General features: G+C 42.6%; 1 protein-coding gene across 7 annotated transcripts in view; it reads left to right on the forward strand.

The window, feature by feature from the left end:
• PTPRM (protein tyrosine phosphatase receptor type M) overlaps positions 1-25,754 on the forward strand; it is an 834,581-nt gene that overhangs the window by 35,046 nt on the left and 773,781 nt on the right. Inside the window, exon 1 of one of the 7 annotated variants that reach the window (XM_073006466.1) lies at positions 21,681-21,745. The exons of 5 other annotated variants lie outside the window; for them this stretch is intronic. The gene's annotated coding sequence lies outside the window, so the exon portion shown is untranslated. Of the gene's footprint in view, positions 1-21,680; positions 21,746-25,754 lie in introns of those variants that run through there. One more of the 7 variants, XM_073006467.1, reaches the window with a different exon arrangement.

A 25,754-nucleotide genomic window follows, 5' to 3' on the forward strand; every position in this document is an offset into this window, starting at 1 on the left:
GGGGCTGCTGTAACAAATGACCACAACCTTGACAGCGTACAGCCACAGAAATTTCTTCTTTCACAGTTCTGGAGGCCAGGTCTGGAGTCAAGGTGTGAGCAGCTGCGCTCCTTCCTGAGGCTCTGGAGAGCCTGTGCCAGGCCTCTCTCCTGGCTCCCGGTGGCTGTTGTGAGCCTGTGGCGTTCCTTGGCTCATAGCTGCATCACTGCAATCTCTGCCTCCATCTTCACGTCACCTTCTCCTCTGGGTTATTCTCTTCTGTGTGTCTCTTTTAAGGATCTTTGTGATTGGATTTGGGGTCTACCTGAATAATCCAGGATTATCTCCATATTGTGGGATCATTGATCATATTTTAAAAGACCACTTTATCAAGTAAGGTAGCATTTTACAAGTTTCAGGAGTTAAGACTTGATGACTTGGGGTGTTCATTATTCAACCTAGTACACCTGGGTAACAGTAATCTACATTCTCGTACATCAGTTGCATTGTACCCATTTCATAAATCTTGTGCCATTTAATTTGGTAATCTGGTTAGTGCTAGGAATTTTTCATATTTAGGGGAGAGAGAATAATAATAACTACAGAAACAGTGTAGTTCCTTGAGCCCCTAGGTATGCTGGGCATCGTGACACACAAATGCTTACACTGGCCTGGGAGAAATGTGCCACCATTATGTGCATTTTACTGATGAGGGGGGTAAAGCCTGGAGCACTTAAGTAACTTGCTACAGTCTGCTTAGCAAGTTGGTGATAGAATCAGCAATGAATTGGCAATCTCCTTCAAGGTCTGTGCTCTTAAAAGTGTTAGACTGCAGAGAGGTGACCTCAAGTCAGAGCCGGGTGGAGACCTTGGTGTAGTAGCTTCTACCACTAAGTTGGTGGTAAGATCTTGGGCAAGTTATCCACCTCTATGAACTTGACTCCATCTAGCACAGTAAAAGGACTGTGAAGGGGGAATTAATAGGGAGGCACAAATTAAAAGAAGACCAGTGAGAAGCTTTGGGCTTGGTTGGATTCGGCTGAATGTAACATTAGATATTTGGGTTATCTGGGAAGTTTGATTGTGGCAGTTTTTTTTTTTTTTTTAAGAGACAGGGTCTTGCTCTGTAGCCCAGGCTGGCGTGCAGTGGTATCTTCATAGCTCACTGTAACCTTGAACTCCTGGGTTAAAGGGATCCTCTCACCTTAGCCTCACCAGTTGCTGCAACTATAGGCACATGCTGCCATGCCTGGCTAATATTTTATTTTTTGTAGGCTTGGGGTCTTCCCATGTTGCTAAGACTGTGGCAATGGTTTTTGTTTGTTTGTTTGTTTGTTTTGTTTTTATAAAGTGTAGTATTATAGAGCATTATAGAAACGTTAAATGGGACTATTATTTAGTTAGTCCCGTTTCTCCTTACACTGTGAACATGGTGCCTTAAAAGTGTTGGAATTTAAAAAAAGCTTGATAATGCTTCAGTGAATTTAAATATTTATATAAAATAGATATACTTCAATACTTGACACTAAAAATATTAAGAGAAAAAGATGAGGTATTATGAAAATGTCTAAGAACGATATATTTGGAATTATTATTGTTATTATTATAATATTTTTTGAGATGGATTCTCACTGTCTTGCCCAGGCTGGAGTACAGTGGCATGATCCCGGCTCACTACAAGCTCCACCTCCCGGGTTCACGCCATTCTCCTGTCTCAGCCTCCCGAGTAACTGGGATTACAGGCACCCACCACCATGCCTGGCTAATTTTTTTGTATTTTTAGTAGAGACAGGGTTTCACCATGTTAGCCAGGATGGTCTCCATCTCCTGACCTTCTGCCTGCCCTGGCTTCCCAAAGTGCTGGGATTACAGGCATGAGCCACTGCGCCCGGCCTGGAATTATTTTAATAATCTTTGGTCATGCTATCAGTTAACTTTATGGTAAATAAATAGTTGGAGTTTAAACTGTAGAGTTTCTTTTGTTGAGATTCATTGCAAAACTGCGAGACTACCTTGCAACTCCGTCTTGGGAGATTGGTCTTGAATCTTTCTGGTAAGTGATTTGGATGTTAAGCTGACGTTTGCAGGACCCCTGCCTGTTAACATCTGCCTGGCCTTTGCCTGTCGGACCTTGACTCTTCTTCCTAACCTGGGCTGAAGTCTACAGGATCCATGTGAGGCCAGATGTGCTCCATGGGGAGAGTCTGGTGGGCAGATCCTGAGTAATGGGCTTCCCATTTCTCTCTCCTTCTCTGCTTTGCTGTCAGAAGTATCTGTTTGTCTGAAGCCTGCTGATTCTTTCTGTTCCTCCAACTTCCTTTCTGTAATGCCAGTTGGTAGCTTTGGCTTTAAAATGGGCAAACCTCCTGCTCTCCTGGTTCAGAATTAGTGATTTTTATCCTTTCAGGGATCATGCCGTGGAACACACAGCAGCCTGTGGAGTCTGCTAAGCCCGGTTCACAATGGAGCATTGATTCCTGCTGCTGTGCGGCACCCTGGCCTCTGCAGCATACACACGCTTGGGCCAGAATGAATTTTCAGGGGGTTTTAGGTCTGACACGCTGGCTTTAGTTTATAGGGGCTTGTGTCTCCCTAACCCCATCCTTTATGAAGTGGGGATCAGTGCCTCACAGATTTTGATGCCAACATAATTATTTCTAAAATCACCACATTACATAAGATGTGCTGTTTTTCTTTCCTCACACAAGAAACGATTTTCATTTGATGTATTGATCAGTGTAGTTACTGGGAATTGAGCCCAATACATTTATTCTTTTATTTGAGATCTGCTAAAATTGTCTCTCCCTTCAGGAGACTGAAAAATGATCCAGGTTGTGAATAAGTTGTTGCAATTCTTTTCATGCCAAGCAGGGCTTTATGCTAAATTTGGGACCTGAGGGGCCAGATTTAGGATCTGGAGGGTTAAGAGTGAGACACAGCGGCTGCCAGGCCACATGCCAGATACAGGAGGTAAGACTGGAGGTTCATGACCAGTTTGGACATAGCTGCTGCTCTGGTAAAACACAAACATCAACAAGCAAAACGTGATTGCTGTGGAATATGTGCTATAATCTAGAAAACGGAGATTCTCTGGTATGGGAAATCCTTGAAGTCTTGGCATTAGTGACAGCACCTGGAAATACTCATTCCAATTCAAATGAGTCTGAAGTGGGCCCTGTAGGGGATGCATGGGGAAATTTGCAAATGGTGTTTGTGCCGGGAATGTTAAGTGTTGATGGTGATGCTGAATTAATGAATATGGAAAGAATGCATATACTCGAGAGGAGGACGCAAACAGCTTTTAAATTTTATTTTGACATTACCTTGCAGTGCAGTGCATGGTTAGCAGTAACTGTATACAGAAAGGGCCACAGTGGATTTGCTTCCTGAAAGATGTCCGGGAGCTGCCGTGTTCACCTGGTGCCGTACTTCCTCAGAAATACAGAAGGAGCGTGCAGCAGCCGGTGAAGGTATACTTCAGCTGCTGTCCCTATTTCTTCTAATGAAGTGTTGGATGGAATGATAAAATAGTGCTCATGTGCTCATATTTGTCTGTGGTAGTCCACAGTAATTTTCAGTTTCTTTGATATAGCTGCTATAGGTCCTCAAAATAGAGTTTTGGATTTTCTTTCTTGGTGCTGACACATTGATACCATTTGGAATATAGAGAAAAACTTTCAGTGCAACACAGATTAATTTTTTAATAGGATCTACTAAGTAAGTTTAATCTCTGGCAGGGATGTCTGATCTTTTGGCTTCCCTGGGCCGTGTTGGAAGAAGAGTTATCTTGGGCCACACACAAAATACACTAACATTAGTGATAACCGGTGAGCTTAAAAAATCACCAAAAAACTCATGTTTTAAGAAAGTTAACAAATTTCTATTGGGCCACATTCAAAGCCGTCCTGGGCTGCATGCCTCCTGTGGGCCGCGGGTTGGGCAAACTTGCTGGAGTATTAATAAATATTGTGAAGCAGAAAGGCTGTGCTTATATAAAATTTTGATGATAAATTCTTAGAAATTAGCTGTATTTATCACACTGATTTTCTTTTAAGAAATCAGCAAAAATGTCAACCCCTCCCCCGCCCCTCCATTTTCCGTTCTAGTACCATACTTCGTAGCAAAAAGTTTTGGGGAAGAAAAGAGATTCTTGTTCATAGCACATCAACATTCTTTTCTCCTATAGATGTGTAAGGGAAGCAAGGTGAAAATGAGGTCGTCTGTTTAAGCTCTGATTGTGGATTGAACCAAATCTCTTCATTTATTTTACAGATTATTTCCAGAGTTATTTTGCAGAGTTCCAGTTGTATGGGATGAGTTAATGTTAAGCATACACTACTTATTTGTAATGTTACATGTTGTATGGACAGCTCTGGTTTTGCTGAGGTTCAGTCATACTGCAGTCTGAGGCTTGTGGTAGTGATTTGGGAGAGGTCTGCTGTGTTGTCAGCCCAGCCCTCCCAGTCCAGCTCTACCAGGCAAGTCCTCCTCTCCTACTTAAGCACAGACCAAGAGCTGACATGGGATTAGGTGATATGTGGGGCCTGATTCCTGCCATTGCAGAGCATGACAGACAGGGAGAGGGTGTGGCTTGAAACCTGGGAAGTGTCTCTGGGGATGAGCCGGATGTAGGAAATCAGGAAGGCAGGGAGCTTTTCTGGAGTCCGTCTCAAAGCAGCCACTCCCTTTACCGGTCTGCAGGACCAGGCAGAGTGGGAAGTGGGAGGTGGCTGCTCAGCACTTTGCTACCTGTTGTCTTTCTGAACTGAAGACTCAGACCATCTTTAAAAGTCCTATGGATCTAGTGGCCTGCACTGGGTGTTTGGAGGAAGACTCCTCTGGTGAATAGTTTAAAGCCAGAGAAACAAGTGGTTGCCACTCCTTGTTCCCTGGGACTGGTAGTTTAGGGGACTCTTAGGATCTGCACAGGTCCAGAAAGAAGCGGCATCTTACTGTGGTTGCTTCTGTGGAGGAAGAGGCATCTTACTGTGATTGCTTCCATGGCTGTGATCTTCGATGGATGCGGCCAGATGGGGAGGAGACAGCAGGGATTTGGCTTCTTTTTCTCCCCTTCCCAGACATGTGCAGTTGGAGAGCTTCTTATCCCAGGGTGGGCTCTGAAGTTAACAGAGAAGGTAAAAATCATTTTTGTTTTGTTTTTTTTCATGTCTGACTTTGAATTGTTGAATTCCTCCAAGGGTAAAGATTCCTCTGTATACCACACGAGCCATAAGCACACAGTCACGTAAACTGCACACTTGATAGAGCATGATGGTGACTTACAGGTCCTACTTAATGGAGGTGAGCGAGGTGGTTTTATGTTATTTGGCTAATTTGTATTTGTTTAAAGGATAACTAGGCTGTTTCTCTTGCCCTTCCTGATCTTTCTAGTTCATAACCTTTTTCTCCAGACGCAGACCTTGGCTTTGGCTGAATGGGAAGGGAGGAATGTCTTGTTTTCTTTAGTCTGCCTTACAGATGCTGGAGGAAGCTCAGTTGTTAGTTTCAGTCCCCGAATTCCCCAAAAAGCAGATTTTAAAATTCTTCTTGGCCTTGGATTTTCTACCTTGTTTTGGTGGAAACTGCTCTATTGGAAGTTGCCTGACTCCACCCAGCTCGTCTGGGGGTTTCCAGAATTTTACTCGTACCCCATCAGATTTGCTCTTCTCCTGCTTGTAGACACTCAGGTGCCTAACCTGGGAGGTTTTCATGGGAACTTTGCAAATGCCTTCAGAAAAGTGGAGAAGGAATTGCCGTTTATTTAGTACGCAGTGTGTGCCAGGCCCTGGGTGCAAAGTTGCCAGTGTTTCTTCATCAAACATTCTCACCAGCTCCTTAAGGGAGCTTAAATTAACACGATTTTAATGATGCAGAAACTGAGATCTGAAGCTGCAAGGAATAGAGATTGCTTAAGCATGTTTATTACAGAAATTCTTACTGCAACCAGTTGCTGGTTTCTTTTCTTCACTCATTGGCATGTGGAAAAAGCCTGTTGATAAATTGTGGTAAGAACGACTGGTGTGCTTGGGTGTGCCGAGTTGTCTCTTCTGCACGTCTCTCTCCTAGTGAGGGAGGCAGCTAGCCTAGCCTAGGGTTAGGCTGGAGCTTGCACTTGGGAGCTATATTTCTGGGTTCAGATCTTGACACCACAGGCCTTCTTGTGTGACCTCAGATAAATTACTTAACCTCTTTGTGCTTCACAATTAGTGATGTTTGTTAAATAAATCAAGTAGGTGAGTACAGTTCTAGTGATCTCGTACCACTGAAGGGGGTAAAGATTTCTCCTGCCTGTGCCAGCTTTATCTGGCAGAGGACAGGGTTATGGAGCCCTCTCTATGATACGTGCTAGGCTGCTGAGTGCTAAGATGTCACTTTCCTAAAATAAGTGTCCTGGATGCCGTAGGTAAGCCGTGCATTCCTCACTCCGCCTTCCTCGGAGCACTGCTCATCCTCTCTTCATGTATCAAAGTCCCCCACACTGAACACGATTTCCTTTTGCCCCGCTGTCTGATATTTAATCCTGAATAGTGGGGGGGGGTGGGGTGAAGAGTGTGGAGTGGGGCAGTAGCCAGCTTATTACAGCGCCAGCGTTACCAGCTGCCTGTGTGGTGGCCTTTTAGGGGCATCGGGCCCTCCTGCTCTACGGGATCTCTGTCCCACCTGTTGCAGTAGTGAGTGAAACCTTAAAGCCTTTCATTCCCTGGTCAGACAAGATGCTGGGAAGGCAGTGTCCCTGGGAGAGGCATCAGGCTGACTGATATTCACATCAAAGGAACGAGCAACTCCTTTCTGAGTAGGCTGTTTTAGAGATGACAGGATAGACATACCTTGAGAGTATTGAGATGACTTGGGAAAAAGAGGCATGGGTAGTCTGGAGATACAAAGAATACTTTTTTCGGATTCAGGTTTTATTTGGGGCGAGCATGCTTCTGCACACTCCTGACTTCACACAGATTCAAATGGAGCTTGTCCAGAACAAAGACGGTTTCTACTAATTTTTTACATTCCATTTTTATGAAACATTCTCAGAGTTCCAAGGGAGAGAGAATCCTGTTGTTCTGTGAGATTACATTAAGAACCACTATATTGGTTGTCTGATTTTCTTTTTCTTTCCTTTGAAGCTCTACATTGATCTCTGGAATTAACGTGAGTGAGCTTTTGAGGTCTCTAAAATGAGAATCGGAAGCACCTGGCTCCCTTTCAACCCTGAGAAGTTGAATGAAATTGGTGTGGGGATATCTGTGGAGTCAGATTTCCTTTAGCTATTTCATTTAACCCCTTGAGCCTTGAGCTAAAGGCACTGATTTTGTTCATGAGGGGTCTGCTCCCAGTCCTGGGTCCCATTCCTGAGCCATGCTGGTGAGATGACCGGGGACTACCACACCCAACTGCCCACAACTGTCTTCAGGAAGTTGGAGAATTAGAATAGTATTGTCTGCTCTGAAACAGCCTGGAGAATTTTAGAGCGCTCTGGGAGCAGGGGTGGGGTATGGGGTAAGGGAAGATGTGATGAAAGAGTAGCCTTTCCCAGTTAGAACAGATGTAGGAAGAGAGCAACCCCAGAAACATCTGGAAAACTCTTCCAGTGCAGGCTAGTCCCTGTGCACCCGATAAGGTCGACTGATCAGAGGCGGCGGAGGCAGATGTCAGGGTCAGCTATCTGGGATGCCCTTCATAATTCCTGTTTTCTTCCCCAGGGTATGTTTGTGCTATTATTAAATGATTACACATGCTTGTTCATTCCTTCCTAGTGTATGCTTTCTAGCTAGTGTCATTTGAAGCTAAAAATAAGTCTGGTCCTTAGAGTTCCTGAGATTTTTCTGCCCAACCTTCTGTCTTTCTCTTGAGATTTGGTTCTTCTCATATTATAGTGAAGTTTGTCCTCCTGGTCTGTCTTTGCATGGCTGTAAACGATGGGAGATTCTGGATGATGAGACGAAGTTCCCAGCTCACTACACAGCTATAACCTGCATAGGGGGACAGTAGCATAGGTAGCCCTGTGGCAAAGCGTTGGCCTGGGGGACAGGCCTAGGTGCTCACTGTCTGGTGCTTTAGGGAACCATTTCCCCTTTCAGAGAACCAGAGTCCTCTTGCATAGAATGAGATCATGGAATAGCAGTGCATTCTAGAAACTGCCCCTCTCCCTTTTTTTTCTTTTTTCTTTTTTTTAAAGGCAAGCCCGGTCTTCAAACAATTTTGTACGGAATCTCAGTTTAAGAAGGTATTTACTGTCCATGGAACTGACAACCATTGCACTCCCCCTTCTCTTCATTTGCTGATGTGGTTCCCAGGCATGCCTGCAGTTGAGGGCAAGATAGTTTCTGATCTACTGCCATTGGAGGATCCCCCAAACCCTGTGAGCTCTGGAGTTTCTGATTACTGCCCAGGGATGGCCATTAGCCTTGAGTTAGGGAGAGTATTTGCACAGAGGTGAGAAGGTAGTTCCCGTGCATTTCTAAAGGTTTAGGGGGAACTGGCCTCACCAGATGGTGAGAATTTTACTAGTGATAATTTTACTAATTACTGATAATGAGAATTTTACTAATGCTAATGAGGGACACTTCCCGTGTTTCTGGTGATAAGAGTTGTGACAATATTGTTTCCTTGGGAAAGTCCTAAACAGATGGCTTACGCTATTCTGTTAGTGGAAATTGGAAGACATTTTCATGAAAGTGATGATTATATTACAGACATCAACAGGGAGACCCATTAGATAAAGTGGGATAGGAAAGAACAAGACAACCCCTATTGGGCATTTTGACAAGCTGATAAGGTAAATGGTCATTTTAAGAAAGGTCTCAAAGACTTCTTCAACTAGAAAACTTCTTATGCTGACCTTGAAATTAGGGCAAACTGACAAGAACAACTTATTTGATAGGAATTGTTGGTTTTTGCACAGTAGTTCTAAGTGAGGGTCTCAGACTTGGATTCCTGTGATTATTCTCAGCCAACATGAATTTCATGTAATTTTTAAACTGTAAAATCTGAATGCTTAAAGTATTTTCTATCAGTTGTGAAAGTCTGCTTTAAAATTTTTTTTTTTCTAGTATTATGTCAGTGTTTCTCTAAGCAGTGTCCTCCAGAACCCTTTAAGAAGACATTGTTTGGGTCCTTGATAATTATTTTTCTTTAAAAATTTTCTGAACTTTATTCAAGTTTGAGAAATACAGACTAGGAGACGGGTTGGGGTATAATCATGTGCCACATAGCACTGTTTTGGTCAACAGTGGACCACATGTATGATGACACATATAATCCCATACAATTATAATGGAGCTGAAAACTTCTGATTGCCCAGTGACATCATCGTCTTCAGAAGGTTGTAGCACGATGTGTTATTTGTGTTTGTGGTGATGCTGGTGTAAACAAACCTACTGTGTTATCAGTCATATAAAAGTATTACACAATTCTATTCAGCACATGGTTCTTGATAATGATAATAAATGACTATGTTATAGAGTTATGTATACTTTTAAATTATTATTTGAGAGCTTACTACTTCTACTTATTAAATAAAAAGTAACCTTTAAAAACACCCTCAGGCAGGTCCTTCAGGAGGGATCTAGAAGAAGGCATTGTTATCCTGGGAGATGACCGCCCCATGTGTGTTATTACTGTCCCTGAAGACCTTCCAGTGGGACAGGATGTGAAGGTGAAAGACAGTGATGTGGATGATCCTGATCCTGTGTAGGCCTAGGCTAATGTGTGTGCCTGTGTCTTAGTTTTTAACAAATGAAAAAAAGAAAAACATATATAAAAGAGCTTATAAAATAAGAATATAAAGAAAGAAAATAGTTTTGTAAGTTGTACAATGTGTTTGTGTTTTAAGCTAAGTATTACGAAAGTCAAAAAGTTAAAAAAAAAAGTTTATAAAGCAAAAATGCCACAGTAAGCTAAAGTTAACTTATTAAAGAACTAAAAATATGTTTTAAAAAGTGAATTTAGTGTAGCCTACGTGCACAGCGTTTATAAAGTCTATAGCAGTGTGCAGTAATGTCCTAGGCCTTCCCATTCACTCACCACTCACTCACCAACCCTTCCAGAGCAACTTGCAGTCCTGTGACCTCCATTCATGGCAACTGCCCTATGCAGGTGTACAGTTTTTATCTTCTATACCATATTTTTCTGTTTAGATAGACAGATACTTGCCATTGTCTTACAGTTACCTACACTATTCAGTATGGTCACGTGCTGTACAGATGTATAGTCTAGGAGCAATAGGCCATACTAGCCTAGGGGTATAGTAGTCTTGATATGGTTAGGCTATGTCCCCACCCAAATCTCATCTTGAATTCCCACATGTTGTGGGAGGAACCTGGTAGGAGGTAATTGAATCATGGGGGCAGGTCTTTCTCATGCTGTTCTCATGATAGTGAACAAGTCTCATGAGTCCTAATAGTCTTATGAGGGAGAGTTTCCTTGCACACGCTTTCTTTGCCTGCCGCCATCCACGTAAGATGAGACTTGCTCCTCCTTGCCTTCTGCCATGATTGTAAGACCTCCCCAGCCATGTGGGACTGTAAGTCCATTAAACCCTCTTTCTTTTGTAAATTGCCCAGTGTCAGGTATGTCTTTATCAGCAGCATGACAGCAGACTAATACAACTCTCTACCATCCAGGTTTGTGTAAGTGCACTTGGTGATGTTCACACAATGACAAAATTGTCTATCTATACGTTTCTCAGAACGTGTCCCTGTCATTGACATGTGACTGTAACTGAGACCACAGGTTACAGGAATTCCTCTCACATGTGTTTGGAATAATATGTTTTTTGCTTTGTCTCATTTTTCAGAAGGGAGAGAGAGTAAAGTGAACTAATTTGCATTGTGTATGTGCTCTGTGTGTGTGTCTGTGTGTGTGTGTGTTGTGTGTGTGTGCATGTATGACCGGCAGTCTACTGTTATCATGCTACAGTTTACTTTTGCTCTCTTTTCTGAATAAATGTACAAAATGTATATGGAACCTGTTGTGAAGGTGCTGGTCACATTTTCTGGTGCTTTAAGGACAAGTGATCCTTATTTTGCTTGAGAAATCTTCACGGCCTCATTTTTCACTGCATCAGATAATTTATGTCTAGGTTCTGGACCTTCCTCATGCCAATTTCTTCTTACAGATTTATCGCACTTCCTATGATTTCCCAACATTTTTTCATCAGGCTGGTCAGACCTGTCTCTCGATTGTTCCATGATTCACTTTGATTTTATCAGCCTCAGACCCTTGCTTCATATTAGACCTCTTATTTAAAATGTCTTACCTTCCATTTATCTAAACCCCAGCTTAATTGTTTGGACGAAGTCATAGCTGCCAGTGAATGGGAGTGAAGCTGTACGAAATCATTGAGTTCTAGCCAGGTCCTCCAAAATTGGTTATGTGAGAAAGAGAAGCTGAAATGCCCTTCTCTGTAAGGTTCTCACTCATTTCTGTTGTTTCTTTCATCTTGACCTCAGGGAAGGTGTGATTTCTTTTAGCATTATGTAGCTGAGGCCAGTCACTGCAAGAAGGCTTTGTAAAATAACATGGAACTAATTGGGCTTACAAAGTAGAATGTACTTAGCTCCCATCGAGTAGAAGGGAGGGTTCCCTTCATGTGTTTCTGCCACTCATGCTCCCAGCTCCTATTCTGCTTCCATCTCTCTCTGTGAACAGTTTACAGGCAGGAGGGCAGGACCTGGAGGGTAACAGAAATCGTTCTCTTACCTGGCTCAGGAAACCAGTGTCCCATCTGTGATTCGGTTGCCACTGTAGCGTTGATCCACTTGAGGGCAGATACTACCCCATATGCCTGGGAAGATGGGTTTGCTTTTGACCTCAAAGGACAATTGGAGGGCTCTGAAACTTGGGTCCCTGTGGTAATTCAGATATGATACCAAGCACCCAACAATCCTGTAAGAATGTTGTGTGGAGATTTTGAAGATTGTTGAGTTAAAAACTCCCCCAGTCATTCTCTTCTCTCAGCTACTCTGCACAGTTTAATCCTTAATTATGTTTTGTAATGTTCCCCCTTTTCATACAGTACACGCTCAATAATGCTTTTAGTGATATTTTTTCTTGAAATACATTGAAAATACCGGCCAGGCGCCGTGGCTCATGCCTGTAATCCCAGTAGTTTGGGAGGCTGAGGTGGGTGGATCAGGAGATCAAGACCATCCTGGCCAAAATGGTGAAACCTCATCTCTACTAAAAGTACAAAAATTAGCCAGGCATGGTGGCATGTATCTGTAGTCTGAGCTACTCAGGAGGCTGAGGCAGGAGAATCGGTTGAATCCAGGAGGCGGAGGTTTTGCAGTGAGCTAAGATTACGCCACTGCACTCCAGCCTGTGCGACAGAGTGAGACACTGTCTCAAAAAAAAAAAAAAAAAAAAAAAGAAAAAAAAAATACCCTGAGAGCTGGCACCGTGCTGCCTAGGCAGTTATCCATCAGTAATGGATGATTCCATTGGTTGATTCCAGTACATGGAAAAGGGTGACCCTGTTTGATTAACCTTCTGGGGTCAGCAGATTACTTTTGTCCCTTCCAGTTGGTTTAATTCATGATGATTTTTATTTGTATCAGGTAGATAAATTATAATGTTGCATAGATGGAAAATGCTCTGTTGAATGGAAATCTGAATTTTCCTTATAAGGCTTAACATTCATAGTCTTACTGGGCTGCTAGATAGTTACTGGAAAAAAGAGAATGACATGTTCATGATTTAGTGGGGAGATTGCTGATTTGACTCATTTAGCAATGGGGTCTGCTGGTAGTGCATACATCACAGATAGGAAAAATACTTTTCTTCCACCCTCTCCAGAATAGTTTAGGGTAAGAAGAACCAGAGAACATGTGTTAAATAGAATCCAAGCAAACCTACTAGTTATACAAATGATTTAAGGGTTATTGTGGAAATTTACATAAAACTCAGACTCAGCATAAAACAGTACAAACACCAAGGCCAAATGAGTTACCATAGTAATAAAGTACACACAGGGCAACGTGCTTGTGGTATAGGGAAGGCCGTATTTAAAGTACTTTTGGAATGTCAGTTTCAGAAACTGAAAAAGATGTTAGAAGTTTGATTCTGTGTGATCAAACATCATTTAGAAGCTAATGAACAGAAGGAATATTAAGGTACCCAAGGAATATTAAGGAACCTAAGAATGTTTGTGTTTGAGGTGATTAGAGCTTCTTGCAAGCTTAGAAGTAGAAAGCTAATGATAAGTGATCATAAAAAGAACAAAATAGATTGTTGTAACTGAAGGATTGTCTTTTTCTTTAGAGAAAATTGGATCATTTATAGGTAGCCAATCTGGTTAATAATCTGACTTTTATCATCCCCAACCAAAACATCCAGATGCATTTTGTTGCCTTCCCCTGCCTAATGTGAAATAGTGGTTCAGTATACTGTTCGTTTTTCATTAAGAAATTGTCAGCTGCTGTTGACAAACAGGTAATGAGTTTGACACAGGATCGATGTGCTGTCAGTCTTGAGCACAGGCATGTGTTTATCTTGTAATGTGGCTTCTTAAAGCATGGGCTTAGTTTAAAGAGTTGTTTTTCACGCCAGGGAACCTATAAATAAACTTCATTCTAACAATGATTTTACAAGTTTCCTCAAGTTTTTCAGAGAGATGATCAGTTTTTTGAACTGTTTTACTCTTCAGAATGAGTTTGGAGTTGAGAATTAAACTTTGATACTTCCTGTGGTCCATCCCCCTGGACAACACACACATTATTATAATAACATTTAACAAGTGGCTTTTTTCTATATGTTGACATTTATGTTGATGTTCCCATAGATTACAATTGAGAATTTTTAGGAAGGTTATCTTCAAAATCCTTTGTTGCGTAACTCTGATAATTTTTCAATTTGGGGAGCTGGTTTGATTTTGCCAAAAACGAAAAGCTCATCATTTAAATATAGTTATTTTAAACAATTAATGTAACAATAAAGAGAATTCGGGAACTGTAACAGGAAAAAAAATTGCCCATGATCTTATTATCAGTAAAGCACTGTTACCATTTCTATATTTTTCATTCTCTGTTTTTTAAGGGTCATGGTTAGTTTCGCATGCATGCATGGAGGGGCAGGCTGTAGCAGGAAGAGAGATGGGATCATTCGCTCCTTTGTCTTTGGTGGTTGAGGCTCTCTAGCTGAGCGTAGCTGGCTCTCAGAAGGGCTGTATGTCATGCTACAGAGACTAGGTCCATTCCTCAGTACCTCTCCAGCCCAGTCTGAGGAGCCATCCCTGTCATCTGAGAGGCCTCTGCATTCCTTCGCTGGTACATGGAAGTAGCAGAAAGAACAGGTGCCCTTCTGTCTTCTCTTGAGAAGTCCTCCCCTCCCTTCATGTAAGGTGGCAGGCCTCAATGCTTTTAGCACCAGGGACTAGTTTCATGGAAGACAATTTTTCCACAGATGGGGATGAGTTGGGAATGGTTTGCAGGATGATTCAAGTGCATTACATTTATTGTGCCCTTTATTCCTGTTACTACATTGTAATATATAACAAAACAAATACGTAACTCACCATAATGCAGAATCAGTGGGAGCCCTGAGCTTGTTTTCCTGCAACTAGACAGTCCCGGATATCTGGGGGTGATGGGAGATAGTGACAGATCATCAGGCATTAGATTCTCATTAGGAGCACGCAGCCTAGATCTCTTACATACACAGTGCACAATACAGTGTGCACTCCTGTGAGAATCTGACGCTGCTGCTGATCTGACAGGAGGTGGAGCTCAGGCAGTAATGCTCGCTAGCGGCCACTCATTTCCTGCTGTGCCGCTAGATTCCTAATGGGCCATGACTGGTAGCAGTCTGTGGCCTGGGGGTTGCGGACCCCTGATGTAAGGGAGGGACGTCAGGAAAGTCCAGTTGGGTTCCTGTTAGGATGGTGGTTTTTTAGACAAGGTCTCACTCTGTTGCCAAGGCCGGAGTGTGGTAGTGCGATCACTGCTCACTGCAGCCTTGACCTTCTGGTCAAGGCTGTGATCTTCCTGCCTCAGCCTCCTGAGTACCTGGGACTACAGGCATAGTGCCACCACACCCTGCCTATTTTTAAAATTTTTGTTGAGTTGCAGTTTCACAGGGTTTCTCTTGGGGCCTTGAACTTCTGGGCCCAAGGGATGCTCCTGCCTTGGCCTCCCAGAGTGTACCCAGACACGGTATTTCAGACATGCCACAATGCTGCACTGCAGATCTCACTCCTCACCTGACCTGGGGAGCAGCCCAAGGTCTTGGGATCACTCACCCCTTTCTCTTTGGTGGTTGTGGCTCTCTAGCTGAGTGTAGCGGTTCTCAGAAAGGCCCCGTGTTGTGCCACAGAGATGGGGTCCATTCCCAACTCCCATCCCGGGCACCCCACACTCGTGGGCCCCTTTCTTCTTTGCTCCCATCCCTGGCTTGGTTTCCTGGAGGAACGCCTTGAGAGAAGCTGCAGCGGTTTGTGCTTGTGAGGAAAGCATAGCTTTCAGGAGCTTGTCCTCTGGTCCCCATCCTGCCTGCCTTCCCACTTGGGGTGGGAGGCCTGGGGAGATCTGCCTGTTCTCACTCGCACAGCCAAGCCGATCCTGGTGTCTATTGTTTGTCTGGCCTGCTCTCCTGGCCAGCACCCAGGATGTGCTTTCTTAGTGTTTCCACATGTGAGTGGCTGGATTGGGGTGGGTTAGTCGACGTTGTTCTCACCGTCAGCACCTCTTTGATCAAACAGAAGTACAGAGAGGGAGGTTCTGTATTCACAAAAAAGCAGAAGGGTATTAAACATAACATGTTTGAGTAGATGGCTTAGAAATAGAATTCACAGCAGAATGGCCTCTCTCCAGTGGAGAATAATTCAGGACCCCATACCACAGCATGGTGGAGCATGTTTGGAAGTCACCCACCCCCGTTGTCAGTGGAAGGGCTGAGATCATTATTCTGAGCACAGGATCTTTTTCTAAGAGGATTTTATGGTTTTAAAGGGAGTTTGGAAAAGGGAAATTTGGGAAGCTTGAAGTGATGGGACGGAAATACCGATTTGTAGGTTGAATAATTAGACTCCTCCTCGATGTTCAGGTCCTTGCTTCAGTGTCCCCTGCTTGGTGATTTTCTAGTGGCTGCAATATATGACCATTATACATTGCAGAAGTTATAGTTATTTGTTTAGACACCCTTCTCCTCTGTTAATCTGTAAGCTCTTTAAAGGCATAACCTCCCCTTTTTCTTTTTATTTCCCTGAAGCAATGATTATGCATACAATAAAGATTTATTGAATTGAATCAGATAGTATCTTTTTATTTTTGGGAAAAAACATAGTTTTCCAGAGTAAATTTAGAAGTTATTTACTTAACTGAAAAAATGTAATCCTTAATCAAAAAGCTTAATTTAAGGAGAGTTTGCAGCAAGCAAACCCTGGTGCGTGTGTGTGTGTGTGTGTGTGTGTAATATATATATTTCTTTCTCCTTTCCCCCGGTAGAAGCATTTCGTGAGAAGAGGATAATCATCACCCACATGAGTTAATCTGGGGAATCCTGGGAAGTGGGAGGTTAAGGAATGCTGCATTGTTGAATACATTGAGAGCATTTCTGGTTTCAATTTGGTTTACCTTCCCTTGGTCTAGGAGATCTGGAATGCTGCCCTGGACTTTCGGTTTTGTGTGAATTGGCTCTGAGGAAAAGGACTGCTAGAATTAGCTGTTGGAATGAGGAGGGGCAGAGACTGGGCTCATGAGAAGCGAGTGGACTGGAATCTGTTCTCTGAGATGTTGCCTTGAGTCTGACTTGTTGATGACAGACCCATATTGGAAATATTATTCCACTGTTAATAAGAACATTTTATTTTCACATGCAACTTGTTAAATATGTAGCCAAAAATCCTGAAACAAAACAAACCCCCTTCCCACTCAAAAAACTTTTCTGGAAGTGGTTACTTCATAGTGCACATTTCAATAGACAATTGAATGAAACGCTAATATAAAGAAAATGTTCCCTGAGGGAAGAGTCCTGCGTTAACGGCTTAGAAAGGTGTTGTAATCAACTAAGTTTTCATGCCTCTTTCTTCTTCTCATTACTGCTATTTCCCTTATTCTGATTTACTGATTATTTATTTTCTTGAATAATACATTTTAAAAGAGTATTTATTTCTCTCACTTTAACTCAGATTCATCACAGTTTGAAACTTCTATTTAATGTATTAATAAAATTAGTTTTAGTAGGAGTAGTAAATTGAGGATGTGACAAGCGTATAAATTACTAAAGGCTCAAAACAAAAAGCAATGCAAAAACCCTGAAAGGAAAAAAACCCAAAAATAAATCCCTAAACCCGTTTGCCACATCTACTTACTGTCTTTCAGAACCACATAAGAATCGCAGTTCTGCAGCACCTCTCCTCGTTCTTCTTTTCATAGTTTGTACCCTTTGATTTATGATGCCTTTTACTTCACCCCAAACCCCTGTGACATTTAAGATACATGCTATACAAAATACGATTCCTGGCTAACCAGCTCCATAACCCTTGTTAAGCTTTTTCCATTCTGCAAAGGCAATAGCTCTGAAATATAGAAGTGATTGCATTAAATCCTTGGCTGGCAATTTTGTGTGGGATTGGGTATTGAAATGCAGCAAAGCAAATAATGAAGGCATATGTTTACCTATAATTCTTTTTACCTTGGGAGAAGGATTAAATAGGAACAGTTTGGTTGTTGTCAAATTCTTAACAGTTGCTTTCAAGCATGAAACAGTCCCCGGGCTCTCGGAGGATTTACTCAGCAGTTTGAATAGAGAGGTCTTTACTGCTAATGGAACTGAGATGGCAGGCTTCAGCAATGGGGTGCTTTATAGCCTCTTTAGCCACTTGAGAAGATGTAACATCAAATAGCTGAAACCATCCTGATCTCCATTGGTGTTTAGGAAGTTGTGCAAAGATTGGTGAATAAATAATTCAGGGTTGTATGAATGTCTGGATGCCAGGAGTGTCGAGAGTATCTAAAAGCCTGATTCACAGAGGGTTTAGTTCTGGGAGAAACTCTGGAACCCCTCCTTGAGCTTGGCCCCAGGGAACATTTACAGATGATGACATTTTTCTAAGAAAGAAAGAACTTTCACTTGGGATTGACTGGGCTTTGTAAAGCAATGTTTCACTGGGGACTCCAGTCCTGGAAAAGTGTTATTCGTAAAATAAAGAATATTTTTCAGTACAGATGGTTGCAATTGCTGCTGTGTGTGTAAGCATGTGTGTGTTTAAAATACAGGATGGTGATGATTACTTACGGTCTTAAGTAACCATTTAAGTTCTGTACTATTTAATGGTTAAGCTTTAAGAGATCACTTGTTGAAGACATAGGGGAGAAGTAGTCACAGTTTGTCTGTTGAAGCTTCTGCTTCACGCTCTCGTCATCTGTTTCAGACCTTAGTGAAGACATCCCGAACGTGTTGTCCAATGAACAGGTGGGCAGCAGGTGTTGGGGACACATTGGATGTGTGAATATTCACAAATATTCGGACTCTCCTCCTGAGCATAAAGTAGATAGCAGTTCCCTGTTCATTTGGACATAGGTGTGGCCATATGACTTGCTTTGGCCAATTAAATGTCACTTCTGAGCAGAAGCAGGAAAGCTCGTGCTTGTTTCATGACATCCTGTGCCATGGAAACCTGCAATTGATTCTTCAGCCCCAGGGTGTGGATGACTTGGAAAAGAGCTCCCAGCTGATGGCCAGTGGGCATGAGGGTGCACAAGAAGTGATATGTTCCTTCATATTTGGTGATTGTTACTGCAGCATGACTTAGCCTGCCCTGATGAATACAGCCTATAAAGTACTAGATTTTTCTCTAGCAGAAAACCACTCAGGCAGTCCATGGATGTTTCCCTACCTTAGGCTGAGTGGAGAACTTCCCATGGTGATGTGGTGGCCAGGAGTTAGGGCGGAGAAACCCCTAGCTGCCTCACAGGAACCACTGTACCAGGCGTTGGCCCTTCTCCTTCGTTTCTTATTCTCTGTCTCCCATAGGTTGCTACAACATTCTTTCTCTTCCTGCCTCTACCCGCTAAGTCTGTTTCTATCCTTTGCGTGGTTTCCTGGTGGGAATTCTCAATTTTATGCTAACCAAACATGGAAAGCAACTTCTGTCCTTCCGTTACATGACTCTGAATGCCTGGACCCTGACCCCCTCTTCTCTGCCACAGATGAGGACCACTCTGTGTCCTAGAGTGGGTGTGAAAGTGCTTGTAATTGCCACGTGAGGGAGATTCACTTACTTTCACCGAGCCAGAGCTGGGCGGCTGGGGAATCGAATTCTAGACCTATTGTTCTTAGGTGCATTGCAGTGCTTGCGAGAATCTGCTTTTCACAAATGTTTTCCACTCTTCACAAACCTCTGGGAAATTGGAAATGTAATGCACACTTTATAGATGGGAAGTTGAGGCTCACAGAAGCTAAGTAGTGTGCTCAGATCATTACGTGGACATGATATCACTGAAGCAGCTCCAAAGAGTCTCTCGTTCCAAGATGGATACTCTTTCTCCTGCAGTGTCACACATTTCTGAGTGTGATTGAATAGGCATAGTTGAAAGAGGCAGAAATATTTGAACCTATCAAAAGCCAGTTCAAATAGATTATAACAGTAATACAGCAACAATAAAATAATAATAGGCTGGGTGCAGGGGCTCACACCTATAACCCCAGTGATTTGGGAGGCTGAAGTAGGAGGATTGCTTGAGGCCAGGAGTTTGAGACCAGTCGGCAACCTAGTGAGACCCTGTGTCTACTAAATAAGTATATATATAAACAAAACTTCATAAAATAATAATAGCAGCTAAAACTTATACAGTACTTATTGTATGCTGCAATGTTCTAAGGCCTTTAAGTTTATAATGCATTTAATCCTCCTAACACTGAGTAGATGTTCATATGAGGCCGTAGAGGCACAGAAAGGTTAAGAAACTTGCCCAAGGTCACATAACTAATAATTGGTGAACTGGGATTTGAACCCAGACTCTAGAATCCTTGATTTAAAGAATGAGTGTTTGAAACTGTTAAATTAAGACTAAAAGAATATTTTTTAAAGACTGTTTTTTAGAGCAGTTTTATGTTCACAGCAAAACCGAGAAGGTGCTAGAGTTCCCATATAGCCCTGCCCCCACACATGCATAGCCCCCCATTATCAACAGCTCCCACAGAGTGGTGCATTGTTGACTCTGATGAACCCACATTGACATGCCATTATCACCCAGAGCCGCAGTTTACATTAGTGGGCCACATTTGATGTTGAACATTCTGTGGGTTTGGACCAATACATAATGGCATGTATCTGCCATTATAGTATCCTGCAGGGTATTTTTACTATCCTAAAAATCCTCTGAGCTCCATCTGTACATCCATCTCCTGATTCCAACCCCTGACACCCGCTGATCCTTTTTACTTTCTCCATAGTTTTGCCCTTTCCAGAATGTCATATAGTTGGAATCCCAAAATATGTAGCTTTTTCAGATTGTCTTCTTTCACTTAATAATATGCGTTTAAATTCCCTCCATGTCTTTTTGTGGCTTGATAGCTCATTTCTATTTAGTGCTGAGTAATACCTTCCCTGCCCCCAAACTCCTCGCCTGGAGATGAAGTCTGGCTCTGTCGCCCAGGCTGAAATGCAGTGGCACAATCTCAGCTCACTGCAAGCTCCGCCTCCCAGGCTCAAGCCATTCTCCTGCCTCAGCCTCCCAAGTAGCTGGGACTACAGGCACCGGGCACCACGCCCGGCTAATTTTTTGTATATTTAGTAGAGACAGGGTTTCACTGTGTTAGCTAGGATAGTCTCCCATCTCCTGACCTCGTGATCTGCCTGCCTTGGCCTCCCAAAGTGCTGGGATTACAGGCGTGAGCCACCGAGTCCGGCCATAATACTCTTAGTGTCTGCATGTACCACAGTTTATCCATTTACCTACTGAAGAATATCTTGGTTGCTTCTGATTTTTGGCAAATTCTGTATAAGGCTGCCGTAAACATCTATGTACAAGTTTTTGTGTGGACATAAGTTTTAAGCTCCCTTGGATAACCATGGAGAACTGTGATTGCTGTACCATATGGTAAGAGTGTGGTTAGTTTTGTAAGAAACTGCCCAACTGTCTTCTAAGTGGCTGTACCATTTCTCATTCCAGTGATGAATGAGGGTTCCTGCTGCTCCACATCCTAGCCAGAATTTGGTGGTGTCAGTGTTGTAGATTTTGACGGTTCTAATAGATGTGTGAGAAGAGTATTCTAAAAATTGAATTTTTATAAATATTACATGGCCTGCATTTTCTGAATTATGTAGTATATTTGTTCTTTTTTTTTTTTTGGTTCAAGAATCCTAAAATATGTACTGTGTATATGCATTATTCCTTTATCTTTCAAACTTCTAGCTACTTCCTCCACCCTCTCACACCCTCCTTACCATGGCAGCCATGGTTCATGGTCAGGCCTCTCATATGCTGCTATGAGAGGAATTGATACTGGGCTCCCAGTGGTCTATATTGGATTTTCTGTGGTCTATGCTGGACTCCCTCATTTACCTGTGCTGTCCTTTCAAAAACAGCTATTAACTGGGCTCTTGTCTGTAGGATGTAAGCAATAAGAAGGAAAGACACCCTAGAGAAATATCTTGGGATGGTACTGAGATTTGTTAGTCATCAGGAAATGCTGCCCTGTGGAACCCTAGGGAGTTAGGGTGGTTACAGAATGGCCAGCCCCACGTCAGGGCAGGGCTGGAGAGGACAGTGAGGTAGGCGCCGGAGAAAATGACGTCCCTGCTCAAGTCAGTTTCAGCATGAGGCAGCAGGTACATGATGCTGCTGGGAGACGAGGGGAAGCTAGATTCTTGTATTTTTATTTTAATCTGAGAGTTGAGAATGAGATACTTCATTAGGCCCAGCTTTGTGTATGTATCTGTAGAGGAGAGAGAAAGAGAACAAAAATTGGGCTTGTTGAAACAAGCCAAAGTTCAGCCAAGTTCTCATCTGAACCTATAATCCCTCCAAGATTTTTTTCCAGGCATAAGAAGAAAAATCATTTTCTAAAACTTTCCATTTCTGATTTTTCTGTGATTCTGGGCAGTCAAACTTGTGTAAAATCTTTATGATACCTTTTTAATTTATAAATTCTCAGTATGTTAAACTTGCTTATTTTAATTTGAATTTTTGGAAATTATAATTTTTCTATTACTCTTCTTGGCATAAGGTAATTTCTTATTGGGATGATACTTTACAATTTAGTTGCTTAAAACGATTTTGCTTTTAGTGTAAATGTTAACCTATTTTTGGAAAAATATGCATTGGGTGTTTGTCAGAATCACTTTGTTTGTAACCCTTTTTCTGATTATGAGTCTAATATCGTTATTGTAGGAAAAACTAGGCAATACCAGAAAGTATTAAAAGGAATATGAAACATACTACCTATTCAAAGTAGCACTACTAAATAATTTGTTGTATTTTAACAGACTTCCATGCATGTATATATGTATTATACATGTGTACTTACTGTTGTGTATAATAGTGAGTATAGCTATATAGGCAGTTTTTACATTCTCCCTGTTTCAGTGGTCGAGATCATCATCATTTTTCCAGGCTTGGAAATAGTCTTGGAAAATACGATTTTTAATAGCTGCATGTGACTTTAATACTATTCCATAATTTATATATTCTTACTTTTTGGGTTGTTGGTATTTAGGCTGCTAACAGTTTTTCATTATTAATAATGTTACCTTGAGCGTCTTTGCTTGCATGTTTTTATGAGGCTTAACAGTTTAGGTGAGAGGCCTAGAATATTAAAAATAACTCTTATTCACAAGCTCCTCCCATGTGATAGGCGTTTGACACTTTACTTACCCCATGTGAGGTAGGTGGCATTGTTCCTCCTAAAAAAACAAACTGGTGCCTGCAAGCTGGTCAGCCATGGAGGTGGACACAGGACTTTCTGGACCAACCCCAGTTCTCTCTTGCTCCACTGTTCTGCCTTGGGCACACTTGGAGGGAACTGTGAGACCAAATTATGAGAGAGGGACTGTAGAAAATCATGCAGGGGGTGGGGAAACTATTATGATGAAACATACTTGCTAGTACTGGTGGATCTGAAACTGGATCAGGCAGGTATATACTGGAAACTATTATACAGATCCTCTTTCCCCTACTTCTGGGATTTTACATTTTAAAAATAAGGTCTCCTGAAGTAAAGTGATTTGCCTGAGGCCATACAACTAAATATTTATAGCAATGAGTGGGACCTTAACTCCCAACAACTGCTTTTCCCAGCAACTGCTCTTCCATGTTCTTTCCACTGTGCTTGACTCTACGGCTTCCCAAAGGATGAAGACTAGAGGTCTGAACTCTGTGTTCATAAGGTCAGAGTACATCTTTAAAGGGACATCTCCCCCAGTTATGTAGTTTGAAATCAGTTGGCCTCTACTGAACTACGAGGATGGCAGTACTGTAGACTGACTGACTGGATGTGGATCCTAGTTCTACCTTTTTCTTGTCATGTAGCCTGGGCAAGTTTCTTAACCTCTCTGTGCCTCAGATTCTGCTTTTTTTTTTTTTTTTTTTTTTTTTTTTGAGACAGGGTCTCACTCTGTTGTCCAGGCTGGAGTGCAGTGGCGCCATCATGGCCTACTGCAGCCTTGACTTCCTGGGTTCAACTGATCCTCCTGCCTCAGCCTCCCAAGTAGCTGGGACTCTAGGTGCGTGCTACCACATTCAGCTAATTTTTGTATTTCTGGGTAGAGAGAGGGTTTTGCCACATTGCCCAGGCTGATCTTGAATTCCTGAGCTCAGCAGTCAGCCCACCTTGGCCTACCAAAGTGCTGGGATTACAGGCGTGAGCTGTTGCACCGGCCATCAGATTCTGCTTTTATTAAATAGAAACAGCAGTAGTATTTACTGCATGAGATTATTGCGAAGGCTACATGAGTGCCCTGTGCAGAGCTCCTAGAACAGTGCTGGGCGTGTAGCGAGCCTGGTGTGTGTGTAGCGAGCCTGGTGTAGGTGTAGCGAGCCTGGTGTGTGTGTAGCGAGCCTGGTGTAGGTGTAGCGAGCCTGGTGTGTGTGTAGCGAGCCTGGTGTAGGTGTAGCGAGCCTGGTGTGTGTGTAGCGAGCCTGGTGTAGGTGTAGCGAGCCTGGTGTGTGTGTAGCGAGCCTGGTGTAGGTGTAGCGAGCCTGGTGTGTGTGTAGCGAGCCTGGTGTAGGTGTAGCGAGCCTGGTGTGTGTGTAGCGAGCCTGGTGTAGGTGTAGCGAGCCTGGTGTGTGTGTAGCGAGCCTGGTGTAGGTGTAGCGAGCCTGGTGTGTGTGTAGCGAGCTTGATGTGTGTGTCAGCTGCTGCCGCTGAGTAACCAGGCATGTTCCCTCTGCCATTCCTCCATTAGCTACCATTTTCAAGGAACTCAAAAGAATCACTTTTTGCCTCTAACAGAATTTGCAGAAACTCTACCAGAGCTTGAAATGCACCTGTGGTGGTCAGGGAGCATATATATTTAGGGAGAGTAATAAGATAAAATCTTTCATGAAAAAAGCTTTTAGAGGACTAAGAAGACATAAAGTTCAAAGGTCTTTTTAAGCAGGCACCAGAATGTCATCTCAAATCTGTTTCCTTTGTTTCTTGATAGGAAGGTAGTTAAAACAACCTAATAGCTTATCAATAAATCAGAAGTTTCCAGATTTCCTGATTTGCTTTCGCTTGCTAGTAATTTTCCCAACTCTTATCAAATTGCATACAAATAGATGTTTTTAAAAGTAAAGTTGCCCACACTATTTGATTCAGTTGCTATTTTTGGCTTAAAAATGAGGAAGGAATATGGCCTAATTCTTGCCCTGTGGTGAAATTATATTGCAAGGTAAGAGAATAGAAAATAAAGCTTTTCATTATCACCTCTCCATGACCTCTTGAATGAAAAGGTTGGGAGTTTGAGAGGTGGTTTTTTTTTTTTTTGGGGGGGACAGAGTCTTGTTCTGTCACCCAGGCTGAAGTACAGTGGCCTGATCTTGGCTCACTGCAACCTCTGCCTCCTGGGTCCAAGGTATTCTCCTGCCTCAGCCTCCTGAGTATCTGGGACTACAGGCACCTGCCATGATGCCCGACTAATTTTTGTATTTTTAATAGAGACTGGGTTTTGACCTGTTGGCCAAGCTGATCTTGAACTCCTGACATCAGGTGATCTGCCCGCCTCGGCCTCCCAAAGTGCTGGGATTACAGGTGTGAGCCACTGCGCCTGGCCAAGGGGGTTTGTGCATCAAGATAGACTTCCTCTGTCTCTCTCACCGACAAAGCTACAGTGAGACCAGTTACTAGTGGTCAGCGTGTGACGTTGGGGCCCATGAGCCTGAATTTGAAACCCAGGTCCTCAGCATCCAGCTGAAACAGCTGTTTCAGCCTCTCAGTTTCATTTTCCTGTAAATAGAGAAAATACTTCCTACTGTGAGGCTAAAATGCATTAACATTTGTAAAAGCATCCAATGCTAGGCTCTTGTAATGTTAGCACCTTTCCCTCTGATGATATTCACTGGGAAAAGGAAAGGCTGTGTAGCCCCGTCTTCAGAACTGAATGCTCCAAAGCAGGACTTCATTCTACGCTTGCTTTTAAACAAGATTATTTGCATATACTATCCAATCAGGTAATATGACATAGGAAATGGCCTTCCCTCCGTGAGACATGCACTGGAGTTTGGCAAAGACTGTTGTCACCACCTTCATTTAAAAGGGTTTAATGATCTTTGGACTTCAGCAGACTCCATAGAGTACAGGCCTGATGGACGGAGTTTAGGCAGAGAAAATATTTTCCATTTCATAATCTCATACACAGG

The sequence above is a fragment of the Chlorocebus sabaeus genome, chromosome 18 (assembly GCF_047675955.1).
Source record: "Chlorocebus sabaeus isolate Y175 chromosome 18, mChlSab1.0.hap1, whole genome shotgun sequence".
Taxonomy (NCBI): Eukaryota; Metazoa; Chordata; class Mammalia; order Primates; family Cercopithecidae; genus Chlorocebus; species Chlorocebus sabaeus.